Source organism: Dromaius novaehollandiae, chromosome W (genome assembly GCF_036370855.1).
Source record: "Dromaius novaehollandiae isolate bDroNov1 chromosome W, bDroNov1.hap1, whole genome shotgun sequence".
In the NCBI taxonomy this organism is placed as follows: domain Eukaryota; kingdom Metazoa; phylum Chordata; class Aves; order Casuariiformes; family Dromaiidae; genus Dromaius; species Dromaius novaehollandiae.
In genome coordinates, this window is record NC_088130.1 from 67,282,251 (window position 1) to 67,298,757 (window position 16,507).

Sequence of the window (16,507 nt, forward strand, 5' to 3'; positions counted from 1 at the left end):
GAATAAACCCAGCAGAAAAAAAAAAAAAGGAGGTGAAGGGGTGAGGACTGATTCTTGACAGCAGTGCTGGTTTCTGTCAGCTGAAATTGCTTGCGAAATGACGGCCCGAATAAGTGACCTGTACCATTCCCACGCAAGCCCTGCTGAAATCTTTGGACAACATTTTATCATGTCTCTCTCTGCTTTTGCACAGCCCAGGCAGGTTTTCCAGCAGAACCAGTCTATTCAGCTAAGCTGGAGGATAAAGACATGTCACACAGTGGTGAGGACAAAAAGCCCATGAGCCCATGTAAAGACGTCAGGTTTTAACCGCAGGAGAGCTACTGCCTCACTGTGTAACCTTGAGTGAGGTGCTTGACCTCAATTTGCCTTAGCTAAAAAGCTGGTGGGGAAGGAAGTGAGGGTGCACAGGGCTGACAGCGTGATGCTGTGTCTGAGCTAGCCTTTGCTGGATGTAGTGCAGCTGCTGATGGGCAATTATGTAGAAAATAACAACAGTGACGATACAAAGCTCCAGGCATCTTCACCAGATTTTGCTGGCCATTATTCCAACAGAAGGCTGCTAATGGCATCCAATTACTTTCTTTGTGCTACTGCCATTTAAGGTCACTTTGAAGGACACAAACTCTTCTGTATTTTACTGTGCGAGATTCAGGCAAAATAGTAACCATGTGTTTCAGACAATGGGTTCTTAAAGGGCAATGAACTAATGAGATATGAACTTTATTTTTTGTTAAGTGTGGAGTTGATATGGCCATGAATTAAAAAAGAATAAATGACTTAAAGACGAGCATCTTTGCTGATAAATGAAACACTACCTAGTGAGAGCAGAAGAGCTCAGCCCTGCTAAGAGCACATAAATCAGAAAAAGCAAACCATTGATTCTGGATCCACCCACTGCAAAGCTCAGGTGCACTGCAGCTCTCTCATGTCCACTTGGTATCATTGCCCACAAAGAACCGCCATCCACTGGGGAGTTCATAACAAGCCTCATGTGCAGCAGAGATTTTTTGTGGGGGTCAGAGAGGGATGTACCAGCACAGGAGAAAGGGTAGCCAGCAATGAGCTTCACATCATCTATGCAGAGAGAAGACCAGACCTGCCAGCTCCAGGTGGGAAAACTTTTGATGGCAGGAGTCAGTAGCAAGCAAGAGTAGAGAGTACTTTCAGTACAGCCTTTGGATGAAGACTTTTATCCATGTGGCCAAACTGGACAATATTTATGAGCTTACTTTTCCCATAACTACCATTTTGGGTCACTGCAGTGATGCTGTAGCCAATGCTGGCCACAGGACATTATTATGATGTTTCCCTCCCCAGGAAAGATACCAAACACTTCCTTCATTGATTGACTTGAAAAGACCTCATGGAACAAGCTAGGGACACTGACTTTGACTATTGCTCAAGTGCTGGCCTAACACTGGAGGATAACAGCTTTTCTCCAGGGTGAGGAGCATCAGCTGTCACACGCAGGGAAAGAAAAAAGAAAAGAGCCAGGCTAGAGAAAGAGAAAACAGGAAGGACTCTGCCTGTCTTGACATTATGGCATCTCCTCACAGACACATGGAGTTAGAGCTGACTCAGAATGGATGCTGAGCATCAAGGTGTCAGTTATTTTGTAAAGATCGTTAGCTTCTCTCTGCTAATGATAGTGATAATGAAATTGTGTGGCTCAGCATGTGTTCCACAGCCTGCTTTCCTGCTTCTCCCCAGGGGGGCTTAAACTAGAAGCCCAGATTGACTGCCCCCCACCCAGCATGAGGGAAACACTGAGGGAGTGGGTGTGAGAAGCTAGGAGGGCATTTGGAAGTCAGAAGCAGCAGCTAAAGGGAGTGAGACAGCCAAGTGGCAAAAGCCCACATCCTGTGGAACAGCTCAGATATGGGACTGGGCTAGGAACAAGGACTCAGCTCTGTCCAGACCTCTCAAAAACACAGTATAAAACACATCAAAACACTTAAAGAATGATGCTCTTACTACAGGCTAGTGAATGTCCTGGGGGAAAATTAACCAGCTTATAGCAAGCGAGTCTCAGAATCTAAGTGAAAGACAGATTTTAATAAGGCCTGCAGCCAAAGGAGGATCCAAGTTACCTACTGAATCCTACATTTGAAGGTAAATAGGTTGGCAGTGTAGTTGGGAGCAAAATTTAATTGGAAAAAAGAAGTGAACCAGCCATTTCAATCTACACTGTAAGCATTCCTGATTAACCCATATGATTAACTATAGCTGATGGTTTTAGAACAGTAGGTCTGAGGATTAAAGTATTATGTAGGCTGAAAACACCACATGTCACATCCCTAAATCAGTTTGCTTTGTAACATTTAATTCTCTGCATACTCTTAGGATCAATTCTTAGGTCCTTATTCACTAATAGGAGTCTCCATGTCAGATCTACTTAATGGTTAGGGTTATTCACTCACTCTCAGAGGCTTTAATATGAGATTTGGCCTACAACTCTGCTTTATCGTATTTTCTCACATATAATCTTCAAATGCTGCCTTAATGGTTTCCCTGGGAACCATTTTGGGAAATGTCCCAAATGCAGAATAACGGGAACTACAAGCCTCTAGTTTTTCTTCAGACAGATAATTCTTAGCACAAAATGTCCCTTCACTCAAATATTACCTTAATTGTAAATGATACACCACAGTGTATCAGATAGCTTTCCTCCAAAAATTTGCATAAAAACATAGCCAGCTCTTACAGTTCATGGTCCAACTGCACTCTTTCTACATGCCCAGCTTCCAGAGTGCAGGCACGACTCTGCTTTATCTGTAGGACTTTGTTCTGTTTACTGCAAATAACAGAAAATAAAGTTTTTAGGTGTCATGTTATACAGAAAAACACCTCACATTAATAGTGGCAGATGTAAAACCCAATTAATGTTCAGTTCTCACAGCATTAATTATATATACACCTAATTAATAATAGTTATTGTGCTATTTCTGAATTGAAATTAAAAAAAATAAAATCTATCATTCCTTCTGGAGGAAACATGCACTGGCTCTTGCTGAGAGTGTGCTCAGGACAAAATGTGCTTAAACGATTAGCATAGACTAGATATCTAGCTTCTTTACAACTAAAACTAAGTGAGATTAATCCCAGTCTTAAGACTTCTTTCAAAGTTCACCAAAGACAATGCAGAAACTCCTAATGATATGCCACCAGATTACTGAGAGGTGAATAAGGCCCGATTCACTTCTTTTTGAGACATCTACAGCTAATTTGACTCCTACTCTATACCAAAATGGGGCACCATGAGTACACAAAATGATGCAGAAGAGCAGGTATGTGCCTAGAAAATACACTGAAGCCACCTATGTTGCTATTTGCCAGCATTCACCTCAGCCCTCCTCCACCTTTGTAGCTTGGTGCCTGGGCTGGGCTCAGTCCTTCAGTAAGTAAGCTCCCCTGCCCCTGACCTCCACGCTGCACCCAATGTGCAGAAGATGGTGGTACCTATCCAGGCTGTCTGCCTGCCTTCTTATATCTCCATTTTCCTTTCTTTCCTCTTTTAAAAAGCATTCTCGTTATTACTGGTAGGCAGGGAAACCGAAAAAACAGGATCTTTTCATCTAAATATCAACATTTAAAACTTTGTCATCACTCAACAAAGCCTGGAAGAAAGGAGAGATATGGAGGTGAAGCTTTATGGAATGAATGGCAGGTAACATACCTACTCAACTACAAACTATGAGATGCTTTGTCTGAACTGGGATTTAAACTCTACTTCATAGAGTCAAAACTCATAGAATCACAGATTAATTTAGGATGGAAGGAATGTGCGGAGGTCCTCTAGCCCAACCTGTCACCCAAAGCAAGGCCCACTCTGAAATTAAATCAGGTTTGTCCAGTCGAGTTTTGAGTACCTCCAAGGATGGAGATTAGAGAGTCTCTCTTTGCAGCCCTTTCCAGTGTTTGAATGAAGTCCACTTAATAAAACTGCATTGAAATTCTACAAAACTTTAGTGATTTTCTTCAAGACAGATTTTCTTTCCTCTTTATCTAGCTATGTAGTGATCCCAGAAACTAATTGTGAAAAATATCATTAAAAAATTAATTTTTAAGTGACCCCAAAAATCTAATGAATCGAGAGGTCTAGAAGCACAAGCAATTTGCTTGCAACCCAAATTCAAAACTTTATTTCTGTCCACGTTATGAAAAGCACTGCTGTTCATTCATTTACCTAACTAATAATACCTCCCATCGTGTTCTAAGCCTTAAGAGACATCAAAACCTTAGATGGAGAGCAGATAAGAGCCATGCCAGCTTTGATGAGACCAAAATTTTTTGCAAGAAGAAATTTCCTGGTTTTCAGGTGATTTTAAAATCAGCATAGGACACTAAAAGCTGCAGGTCACTGCCACACATAATGGAGCAATATTTGGAGGGTCTCATCATAAAGAATTCAGACTTCTTGCAGAAAAAAAAAGATCCATTGAGGAGTGAAGGGGATAGATGCCTAGGATAATTTGAATCTGCTCTTTGAAATTGGTACTTTTATTATTAGCTGGGAAAGTGGAAAGTATATCAATTTCAGCTGCAGGCCTAGGGAGCTGCACATGCTAAAAAATTCTGCTGGCTCTAAACGAATTTCGAAAAATTAGACACTCTTGAACTGAAGGAGTTATCTTTATGTCATATCTACATTTTTTTTTTCTGAACAGACTGTTGTGCTCTAGAAATCTCATACACTGTATGGCACAAGAAAGAAAAGAATTGATAGATAGAAGGCCTTTATTTGGACTCTGGAAAATAAATTAGCTATAAAATAAATAAGATTGAAATATGAGAAACTGCCTTAAAAGAGAAGGTACCAGTTAATAGTTTAGTAACTACAAAATACTGAAATGCATTCCTGGATCACATGGAACAGACCGTCCCTCCAACAAAGAAAATGATCGCATTACTTTTACACAGGATATCACTTAAAGATTATTAGCAGAAGTAGCAGCAAAACAGAACTGGTAACCGAGCACATAGTTCTTACGCTCTGAATAAAAACAGGCCAACAGCTATTTCTTTCTCAGGTCTTGAATCAGGATATATATAACAGTTCACAAATTGGGACTGCTGATTTGCCCAGTTGTACAGGACTAAGCGGAATTTTGCTAAAACCCCCAAAGCAGAAGAATGCAGAAATACTGTCAGTATTTGAACTTGTCACACAAAGAGATGCTCTTCTAACCTAACATTAAAGGGCAAAGATGGTAGCATGAGATTTCACTTCAGAGGTTGTACTTCTCTTTCTGTTCTTTGAAAGAAGAACTAAAAGCTCCTTGGTGGATTTACATTCTCTCTGGTAAGACTCCCACGAGGTTTTTAGCAAGCTGTTTTTCTTGTACAAATTAAAGCCAATTTTCCTAACAGAGACTTAAATGATAGCTATAAGCAATAACTTTGAATATTTTACAACAATCCCTTTCACATCTAAATGTCCAAATTGTAAGAATCACACTCCTGAGAGTTTTGTAAGGCAAATACATCCTAATTCTTTGGGAAATCATTGGAAGGTTGATAAATGGACACTAAAGAGTTTTAAGTGATAATGATGAGCAAATGCAATAAAATTTCATTTTCTTGCTCTGTGACTCTCCCTCCCATTAGAACAACTCCCGTGGCCTGCAACACCTCCTGTCATCCTCTTTCCTAAATGTCTCTCACACGGGTCATTTGACCATGGCATCCATACGGGAGCTTCCCAGACACACATGCTGCCGTATGACAAGGCTGCATGCACATGGGCTGCACAACAGGGCAGATGCTTGCTCACACAGCAGGAGTTGCAGCATTAAGCCCTCTAACAGATCATGTGGCTTATTGCCGAAAGATGGGGTATTTGTGTTCAGTGGTACAAGTTTTTGGTTTCAGTAGCGCTTGGACAGCCACTTACATGTGATTTCATACTCAGTTCATGCCAAGGCCATTTGCTGCATCGAAGCCAGACTGATGAACTACTGATGAACATCTCTAGTCTGTGACTTAGAGTGACCTAATATACTCCCAGCGTCCCAATCTGAAAAATATTTGATAAGTAATAGCTGTCCTGAAAAGGAGCAAGCAGTAAAATTAGCAAGCTGACGTTCCCTGAACTTAATAAAAAGGGGTTATTCTAATTAAACTGTATTCCAATACTGTCTCTCACACTGATCCAATTGGCAAAGCTAGATGGTTAGACTTCAGCTTTAAAAGCCATCTGGCAACTTTGCAATTACTTAAGGTTATCCCTTCCTTTATGCACAGCTCCCCGAGTATCATCTAGACTAAATCATGCCTATAGGTCAGAAAATTAACAACTGAACTATATTTAATGAGATAGGCTGACAGATCCTTTTCCATTTTCCAAATTTCCTTTCCCATGTAAATCCTAAGACTCAGAGACTCCTAGCTGCATCTACTGCATCACATTCTGTCCAGTTGGTGACAGATCTCCAAATATCACGCAGTCTTTTACTGAATCTTCCCTGGATCTTGGGTAGCTTAGTATTTGCAAAGTGCTTCTATATCCTGTGAGCCAAGATGCTACATAAATGCAAATGCTGACTCCTCACATTTTCTCACTTCCTCTCAAAGGAAAACCTTCCACCGAAAGGAAAACTGTTTTTCAACACTTCAGAAATACACATTAGTGTCTAACATACAAACTGGACTTCTGAAAATAAGTTAATATTATAGTACACAGAGTAACAACCAAAAATAAAATCACTGATGCTTTCTTTGCATAATCTGTAAGAAATTAGATCTGGAGGAAACCACCACTGATGATCAAAAATAGCTGCAGTCTTGATGCACTAATTCATCTGCTTTAGAAATTTCCTTAGAAGTATTGTAAAAACAGGTAGGTGTTTGTTAGTATTCAGAACACTTCTGTATACTGATCTGAAACCAAGCGTATTTTGGCCCTGCTCGTTCCAATATTTGGATCATCTTTGAGTACAAATCAAGCTATTAAGTTCCTGTTAATTTAAAATACTACACCTAATCACTCTAATCAAATATCTCATTCTGATATCTGTGAAAAAAACCTAGTTTGTCTTTCCAGAAGGTGGTTATATACATAAATGTGCTGGCCTTTAGTTTGGGATCAGCACATCTCCCCAGAGACAGGGTGCAAAACAGTGCTGAGCACAATGCTGATGGCTGGCTGGAAGGCCACTTAGCTCCTCAAAGCAAGGCTACAGTAGGATATGGGCGATACACCATTCCTCTACAGAGTTATGAATTGCAAATGCTGGAGCTGGTGCTTGTGGCTTCCGCACTCTTGCAGGAAGACCCAAGCACTTTCTATGGCACACGACGCAAGTGTAAAAAGGAACAAGCTGTATTTTCTCTTTTGGAGTTTATCTGGGAAATCCTGGGTCATTCGTGGAAAACCTGGAATTTATCTTGTTCTCTTTTCTGTGATGTTGGAGCGCTCATAAAAACCTTGCATGTAATTAGAGCATGTAATGTCAAAGGGGTGCAATGCTGCCAGCAACCTCCCCTGGATGTGAGAAAGATTCATTACTGCAATCCCTCAGCAAGCTGGTGGATAATTCTAGATCAGAGATTTACATGGGAACAGGAAATAAGATCTTACATCTCCCTCTTCAAGGGCAGAGTGAGTGACAGATTTGTAGGGTCAGATGCTAAGATCTGGGTTCCTCTCTCCTCCCATTCTCATCCACACACTGCATTATTTGCACTGCCATTTAATTTAGTTTAATGGGGTCCCACATGACCTGCAGCCTCAGCAAATGCCCTGATCACTCATCCCTAAAACTCATGCTCATGCTCAAAGGAGTGTTCATTTGATTAACTTGGCAGCATCTGCACAACGTTCAAATAGTATTTAGATAGCATAGGAAAAAAACACCCTGCAATCCCAGAGAAGTCAAGCTCAGGCAAGTCTGTATCGGAGTCAGATTTGATAGGACTAAATTTGACTTCTCATTTGTTTATACTTCATTACACAGTCATTTTACATAATCATCCCTCTTTATTTCCTAGTTCTGTAATTCTACACCATTCTCTCACATATTAAACTGTTATTAGAGTTAGTTAAATATGCTAAGATTTTCGGATACTAGGTTCAGTGCAAGTGTTAACACCTTACCAACACACCTAAAGGAAACAATCTAAAGCATACATGAAGTTCAGCATCTAATTCCAAGTGATTTTTTGCTTGTGATCCCCCCTCCCATAACATGCATGCATCTTACAGATGTGCCGTGGCTTTCTCTGAACTCTTTCTTGTTTTCATGCACACAGATGCGTTTTACTTTATAAATCATAACTGGAAAACTAATTCTTTCGTGTTTGGAGTTGATTCACATTTTTTAACAAAGCTGTTAGATTAATGCAGATCACCATAGATCTAGCTTTCTTGTAAAGGTTTGCACGAATGGATCAGAAGTGTGCTGTAGAGAGCACAGCACATACCAGCTGCAAGAAATCCAGCCAGAGCAGGACAGCAGCAGCGACTAGACACTTTCCAACCAAATTGCAAAAATGCCCCTTATTTTACGGTGATTACTTATTTACCTTCTACAAGTGCTGTGGCTGCACTCCTGTTTTGCCAGATTCTCCCTTTCTCTCTGTTTCTCCTCCACTGCCACTCATGGACTCCTGCTTCTTTGGCTCTTTGAATCACTGGCTGCCTCCCCCTTTCACCTCCCCTAAGCGTCAAGCCAGATCCAGCCTTCACCTCTGCATCACAGACAGCTTCCACCAATGCTACATTGCAGTTTCCTCCTGATGTCAAATTTCGGCCCAGCCCACGAAACCCACCCCCTGCCTTGGCTATTGCATCATGAGCTGGAAAACCCTCCTGTGCTTAAGTGAAGTACTTAAAAGGGCTGTTTGCAGGCAAGAAGCAGCGCAGGGGTGGCCTGGAAGGGCAGCTTCACCTCTGATTTTAAAGACAGACAACGAGGTAGATCTCTGCTTCTCCCATCTTATTGGGACTTCCATTTTACTCCGGTTGCCCCTTTATTCACTTTCTAACCTATTTCTCTAGCAGCTTTTCTTCTGTGTGACAGAAACAGCTGTTTGTGTTGGTGGAAGCCTCTTTCTTAAGCTAAATCTTTGCCTTTGCTGGAAACAGCTCTTTCAGTTGCTCCAGGGGCACTGAAATCCCCTGTACTCAATAAAACATCTCTTGTCTGCATTTCTAATATCGAGCCTTATTTTCATATCTAAAGGCTTTTAGCTCATCTTTGACAGATTTATTTTTCTAAAAATGTGAACAAAGTTCTAAATCAATTCAACTTTTTATAGGTATGAATGCTGAAAGGCAAAAAAAAAAAAAAAAAAAATTCTTTCCTGCATAATTTTGAGTTAAACCCTGAATCTACACATTGATCCTGCAATCTCTTTGTCTCATGAGTAACTTCACTTAGACACTGACTTGTTTGGGGCCATTCACGTGAGTAACATTTTAATCTAAAAATAGGTAAAAATTTGCAAAAACTGGGCTATTAGATTAATAGCTAATCGAGGCAAGGACTGCCTGTCCCTGTTTGTTTAAAACAGAGTACAAAGCAGCTTTCTGTTCCTGCTAAAAGCCTCCAGATAGGTCTGCAATATGACTGAGCAATAACAACAGATTGCTGATGACACCTGGAGCATTGTCCCTGCCTTATCGACTCTCCATCACATTTTACACCTCAAAGCAGCTTTGAAGTTTTAAAGCTGGATTAAGCCTTGAAATATGCAAACCTGGTTAGGAAACACTCATATACATAAGATAATGGACAAGAAGTTACATTGCAGGACTTCTCCGTTTCTGGTACAATTTGCAATCTCTATAATTCTGTCATAACTTATCTATCAATTTATTTGACATTCTCACATAGGAAGTGCCCTTCCCAAGCTCTGGGCAACTCATTCTGTTTAAAACACACCACCACTAAATTTGGACTCTCTAATCTAGTAAAATCAGTCAACCTACCAACTTTGTCAACGGTACTGAAACTCTCAGGCCAGATATATTTGCAGGGATTCTGGGGGAAAATAGGAGTGAAAATGATACATTTGATTCTCTGCCACCCAAACCATAGCGTACACTTGAATGAGTACAGCCAGTGGTTTTAAGGAGCTCGCAGTTTCCTCAGCCCCACAATAAACCCACCTCTGAGCCCTACAGCTTAGCAGCATGTTTCTCATTAAGTAAGAGCTGGGTTTTTTGTGAGAACTCTGAAGATTTGCTCTGTGTACTTCTGGGCTTAGACTTACTAGAAACATGACTTCATCCTTTAATTCCCCCCCACACACACACACCAGATAACAGTGGGCCAGCAGAAGGTGGACAGAAGGGATTATAGATTCCTTATGGTGATACCTCTCAATTTTTCAGAGTTTTGTTTCTTCTTATACAAAAGACAGTAAAAAGGAAAGGGAGAAGACTCTGTTTTCATCAGATGTGGAAAATGCTGTAAAGGTGTACGCACAAGGTACTGAAGAGATCTGATCCTTAAGCACGTGGACAAGATGAGGTCCTACTGCTTCTTAGGTATACAGTATCAGTGCAATGGTGCCCACCATCACTGTTAGCAACCCTTGCTACCTTCCCTTGATCTGACCACAGACAAAACCATTAAAATGCACAACAAAACAGAATTATAAACTCAGCAGATGTAGCATGCTAACAGAGCACACACTCAATGGGAAAGCAAGATAGCCATTTTGCTATTAATGTCACAAATGACATTCCCATAAATGTGGCCAGCTGTGCCTTGTTCAACGTTTGTGAACCTTAGAGAAAGTATTTTGTCTAGAATAGAAACATAACAGTGACGCTGATGCCCAGTTCATTCAACCAGTATATACAAGTATCAACAACAGAAGAGGACCAGGGTGGACAAACGATCTCACAAATGCTCTGCGTGCCACATCCAAGTTACACCGAGTGATGCTTACGAGTCGCTGCCTGGAAGCGCAGCTCAGACTCCACTGTATGACAGAATCTGCAATATTCTATTTTGCATCTACATTGCGTGAGTTTGAGCCAGTTTGCATTAGTTTGACTTTTCAGCTTCTGGGAACAACAGGCAAAGAGAGGATAAGAAGGTAAGGTAAAGAAGAAGAGTCAGAGGTACAGCTGGTTCTAGAAATGTAGTGAACTACTCTGTATTTCAGCTCTGCTACTTAAAGCCATAGTACAACCACGCTGCAAAGCAGACAGATTACAGCCTTGCCCAAGTATGTGTCCACAACTTCCTTTCAGCCACGCTGGCAAGCTTAGCTCCAGATTGTGTACACAGGCTAACCATTTGGACACCAAAATACAGAAAGCCTGCAGCTCAGGAATACCCTCAGTACATTCCTCAGTGAGGCATGCCCTCAGTAGCATGCATACAGAGAACTTTGTAGGGATTAATTTTGCTCTAAGGGATTTTGTTCAGATAGAAATCATAGAGGTCAAAAGCCTAACAGGATTTTTAAAGAGGATTGGACAATGCAAAAACCTCAGTTACATTAGAGATAATAGCTCTAGAGATAATAATGATATGTTTTAGGAGACATAAAACCCCCTCCAGCTTCAGAATTGAAGCCAGCCATAACACTCCTTATGGTTACAAACTTCCCAGGATGGGCTTGTTATTTCAAAACTGCCCAGTGCCAAAATTTCAACAGACTCATGCCCTGCAGAGTGCACTGGGAAAGTTAAACAAAAAATAAACTCTGAAACATAACACTTTCCACACAGTCCCCTCCAAAGCTATGAAGAAAGCCTTGACACCAAACCAAAAGCATCTCAGCATTACTGCAAAGGCACAAAAAACAGCTGAGGATCAGCGCTGATTTTCTTTGGAGCAGCTACTGCTTCAAGGTGGGGAGAGACTCCTTCTCCTGGAATTCCAGCATGCTAAAATCTCCAGTGTGGCCATCAAAATCCAAGCCTCTGTAACCTCTTCTATATACAAAGGTTGTTTAGGCAATTTGGAAGAAAATTTTTCATAACTCTTCTCTGTTTCTTCTGGGGTTCTCTCTGAGGAGGGACCTAACCCGATAGGTAGTTTTGATGATGGAGAAGCACTCTATTCCTAGGCACAAATGGAATAGTTGCATATATACTAAAACTGTCACATTTCCCAGAGAAGACAAGAGGAAAATTCACAGTCAGAGCTGGAATATTATTGCACCATATGCTTTTCAGCAGCCAAGCATGACAAGGTCCCTCCACAATCCTTGCCTTATTGCACCCTGTTGTATTTCAGCTTGGAAAGACATATGGCACTGATTTCTCCTCAGTTCCTAGCAGAGAAGTTGCTCCTTTTTCTTTTTTTTTTTTCTTTTTTTTAAACATGATGTCCATGTCTTAAAGGATTTTGCTATGAAACGCACTCAGGCCAAGGACAGGAAAAGTGCCTGTCTGCTCCCGCTAATGACAAAAACAAGTCCATAGGCCTGCTGGCATTACAACTAAATACAAACTTCAAAGAGTGGGCTGGATTCTACTCTGCCTTATACGTAACTGACAAGATTGTCTGCTCTGCTATGAATGTGGAAACCTGATGGCTTGGTATGGGACACTAAAGAGTACACATTTTATTTTTCAGATATCATGGAGCACTAGGGGAGAGGAAGGTTATAAAAATCATCCTTCTGTTTATAAAATGAAAAATACTGGTTTGTAAACAGCTGACCATGAACAATTGTTCAGCATCACAACCAATGCCTTCCCCCCCCCCCCAGTCTTTTATTGCTATTTTTACTGTGATCACACTGATCATTATAATAAACTGGTTATGACTGCTGCTAGCTGCAGCAAGAAAAAGTTACGTGAGATGATAGGACTCACTGGAAGAATGAGAGACTAGCCAGAGACTAGCCCTCATAACTATCCTATCTGCACCCAGATATACAGAGATATTTAACAATGGTGTTATTAAACATAATATGTATGTTTTGCTGTAAGGTTTTTAACTTCCCCATAGTAGCTCTAAGAGATTTATCTTGGATCACTTCTGCTAAAAAAGAGGTATATTGAGCCACCTTTTCCAGAAGAAGTGCTAAAAGTTGATTGTTACCTGTGTCACCACAGTTGCGATGTGAGAGGAAGATGGTGAAGCTCTGCATTTGCTTCAGCAGTCTGGATTAACATGATCATTCTGGAAGTTTGTTCCACAGCCAAACCCCTCTTTAGTGGAAGTGACTTTCCTCCAGTCTTCTCGTACTGTTTTTTAGCTCTGTGATATCCACTGACTTAAAGGACACATCTGATTTGGTAGTTTGCAGCTGGAGCTAAAGTTTTGATGCCCCAAGGAACTGATCCAGCTGGGCTTTCAAGTGTCGAGTCCTCAGTCACAGACTTGAAAGTGCTCACAGTGGCTTTACCAACAAAGAAAGCAGGCAGTTGTATCTGGCACAAGCTGGGAGGCTTCAGTCTTCTGTTCTCTCCTTGAGTAATAAGGATCCAGAACATCAAACCCTGTATGCCTGGGTTCACTGAAACTGCTCTTTCCTGACAGAGCTTCTTGAAACCGTGTTTACCTCTGCATTAGCTCTGCTCTGGGTAACCTTATTCCATTGTTACTTGGCCTATGCCACGGTCTTTCTTTTCAATCAATTATAAAACATATCCTGCTCACAGATAAACGACGTGATCTCTTCAGTAATATTTGGCAGTAGGTCCTCATTGTAGCAAAGTTACCAGAAAGCTGAGTGGTGGCCTTTATTGAATTCATTGTAGAAAGTCTGCCTGCATTCTTCCTGAAACAGAAAAATATTTCATTCCTTGTTCTTCCCTTTCCTTTTCATTCTATTCTGCAACTAGAGTTGTATGAACACTAGAACTAAACTTTCTTGAATATTTGATAAAACATGTCTACTTCTACAGCCGTATCACCATACTTAATTATACGATGACAGTTTAATATAACATTTAACTATATCAAGTGTTGTGATGACAAATTATTACAAAGTAGGGAAGCACTATTAGCTTCTTTCACAAGCACGGACCTTGTGGCAAAGAGAGATTATGTAACTTTCCAGCAAAGTCTTTCATTCATTTGACAAACCAAGTCAGACGACTTATTTTATGAGACCAAGTTTCAACTCTAATGAACTTGGTTCTATTATGTTCTTGCCCATGTGGTATGTGTAGTCAAGCATGTTTCACTAGCAGAAATAATCACACAAGATCCAGTTCAAATTTACATATAGCAGCGTTTGCAAAATGTTCATTTTTACAGCTTGGATTTTCAAAACAGTCGTTTTGAGCGAAACCATTTGAAGCGAATGACAATAGTAATCTCATTGATTTAAGGAGAAAAGAATAAAGACAATGCAGAGGTAGTACTTTTGAAAAATCATATGTACTGCTTGTACGTGTTAGTATCAATGCTGGGTATTCTTGCAAACCATCCAGTCAAGGAACAGAAACAATATCATGTGGCATATTCTACTAGTCAGTCAGTCACAACAAATCACAGCCTCCCAAAAAGCTGAACTGTCTTCTGGAAGTGCCTGTCTCTCTTCATTGCTAACTACGGCCTCCAATGTGGATTTCTCTGTTAAATGTCTAATGTTATCTGAGACGGGCTCAGACGTTTCTGAGGCGCAGGCAAAGCTCAGCAGTGAAATCTGAAGAGATTGCTTGACTATAGCCAATGCATAATTTAAAAAGAAAACAGCAGAAGAAACTGATCAGCATTCTGATTGATAGTTGTAAAGGAGTTGCATTCTGTCAAGTAAAACCCTGCAAGGAAAAGAAAAATTAGTCACACATTTAATGTATATACCCTTTTATCTGAATTTCAAGAGGAAATTAAGCTTAGTGGGATAGTCAAGGGTTCAAAAACACAGGCTACTTAAGATCAGAGGTTACGAAGTTTATAAAATCCATGGTAACAAATGAACCTTACAGTTTTAAGAGCAGTTCTACCCTGGAAAATCCCTGAAGTTGGTAGGTATGATTCTTTATCCATTCCCTTTCAAAGATCGTTGTATCATACAGCTTCAACTTACAGCTAATAGGTTTTGGGTTTTATAGCCCTGAAAATCAACAGAAATATTCAGCTTTTTCTACTCTTCACAAGGTTTACTGACAGCAGTTACACAAATTTTCTAAGAAATGCTGAATTGGTCAGGTAACTTTTTGCTGCCGTAACTGCATCTGTCACATAGTAATAGTGTAAAAGAGAAGTTTCAAAGTGGTATTCTGAGGCCATGGTCTGCTGCTTGCTTGATGAAAATTTTGGAGGACTGACCCCTGTTAGTGGTCCAAAAAGTATGTGAATCATCAGTTGTGAAGAAGAGCTGTTCCATCAGGAGTGTTGTATCAGCAAAAACGTTCATTGTCGAATGGCTTAGTAATAAAGTTGCATTTTTTTTTCCTCATGTATCATTAGCAGAAATCAGATCCAATCATCCAAATAATAGAGCTACTCTGGTGAAACATGGATGTGAAACTCTGAGAAATACAGAGAGCAGTCAACAGCCCCTCCTGTTCCATCACAGCTTCTCCTTCTGCACAGGTATTTACTAGCAAAGCAATCTTTTCCTGTTCTGGACACTAATAAAGCTTTTTGAATAAAAAGCTTTGTACCCTCAATTCCTATACAACAGTGAAGCAATGCTGGGTACAGTTTGGACCTACTTCTCTTCATCCAGCCTCAACTATGCTTTTACAGACTGCTCTTTCCACTGGTTCTCAAACCTTCAAAATTTTCTGTTCAACAGTCCACCTTTATTTACACTGTTGTAAATACAGAAGAATTAATGACATTTATGAAATCATTCTAGATTCCTCCTGGAACATTTCAGAGCATAGGATAAAATTCAAGCCTGTGCAGAAGGCAGGTACGAAAATAATGTATCGCTTCAACTTCACTTATGCCCTCAAAATGTGTGCTGAATGGCTTGTAGCCCTTGTGCTGAGCTATTTATGTAGGCCTGATTTTTATTCCTCAAACATAGTTTAGTTGACTCTATTCACTGGGTTTATTGCAGTTACAACCAGATCCAGTATAGCATTTTCCATATCCACAGCTGAAGGTGATGCTGTGGAGGCAGAATGAGAACAGTAATGGCTTCAGAAATATAAAAAATGCTGTGCTAGTATTAAAAGGATAGAGGAAAAGAAATGATTAGCACCTCTAAGAAGATTTTTGTTGATACTGTACAGGCTAAAAGACACTTTGTGTAAGAGTTGTCACTTGTAAATGAGGAGGTGGTCTTGTAAACAGTAAAAAGCTTATAGAGATGGTAAGCCAGCAAACACTGAAGGCTTTTTCAGGGAGCCTGTTAATTGGGAAACTATTCAACAGTTTTATAAGGTTTCCTGTGTTTTCCTGCACAGTTTGGCATAAATTGGAATGCAATAAAAGACAGAGGAAAATAAAGCTAGTTTCGGTGATATTTACAGGATCACGGCTGACCACCAGCTGTGCAAAATAGTCCTAAAATTGTGTGCGTACATGCACCTAGGCACAAGGAAAAGCTGGTTTTGTAATCGGGCATCAGTTCCTAAGAAAAAGCTCTCAGTTTTGACAAAGAACTCTGCACAGAGCTGAATTTC

At 40.4% G+C, this 16,507-nt stretch overlaps 1 protein-coding gene across 4 annotated transcripts in view; it reads right to left on the bottom strand.

The window, feature by feature from the left end:
* Positions 1–13,100, bottom strand: part of LOC135323448 (alpha-2,8-sialyltransferase 8E) — a 75,404-nt gene extending 62,304 nt beyond the window's left edge. Inside the window, exons 1-2 of one of the 4 annotated variants that reach the window (XM_064501021.1) lie at positions 8,527–8,681; positions 2,708–2,797 (exon numbers count right to left, since the gene is read on the bottom strand). The gene's annotated coding sequence lies outside the window, so the exon portion shown is untranslated. Of the gene's footprint in view, positions 1–2,707; positions 2,798–8,526; positions 8,682–13,016 lie in introns of those variants that run through there. The other 3 variants (XM_064501023.1, XM_064501019.1, XM_064501024.1) reach the window with 3 other exon arrangements.
* Positions 13,101–16,507: the final 3,407 nt, after the last annotated feature.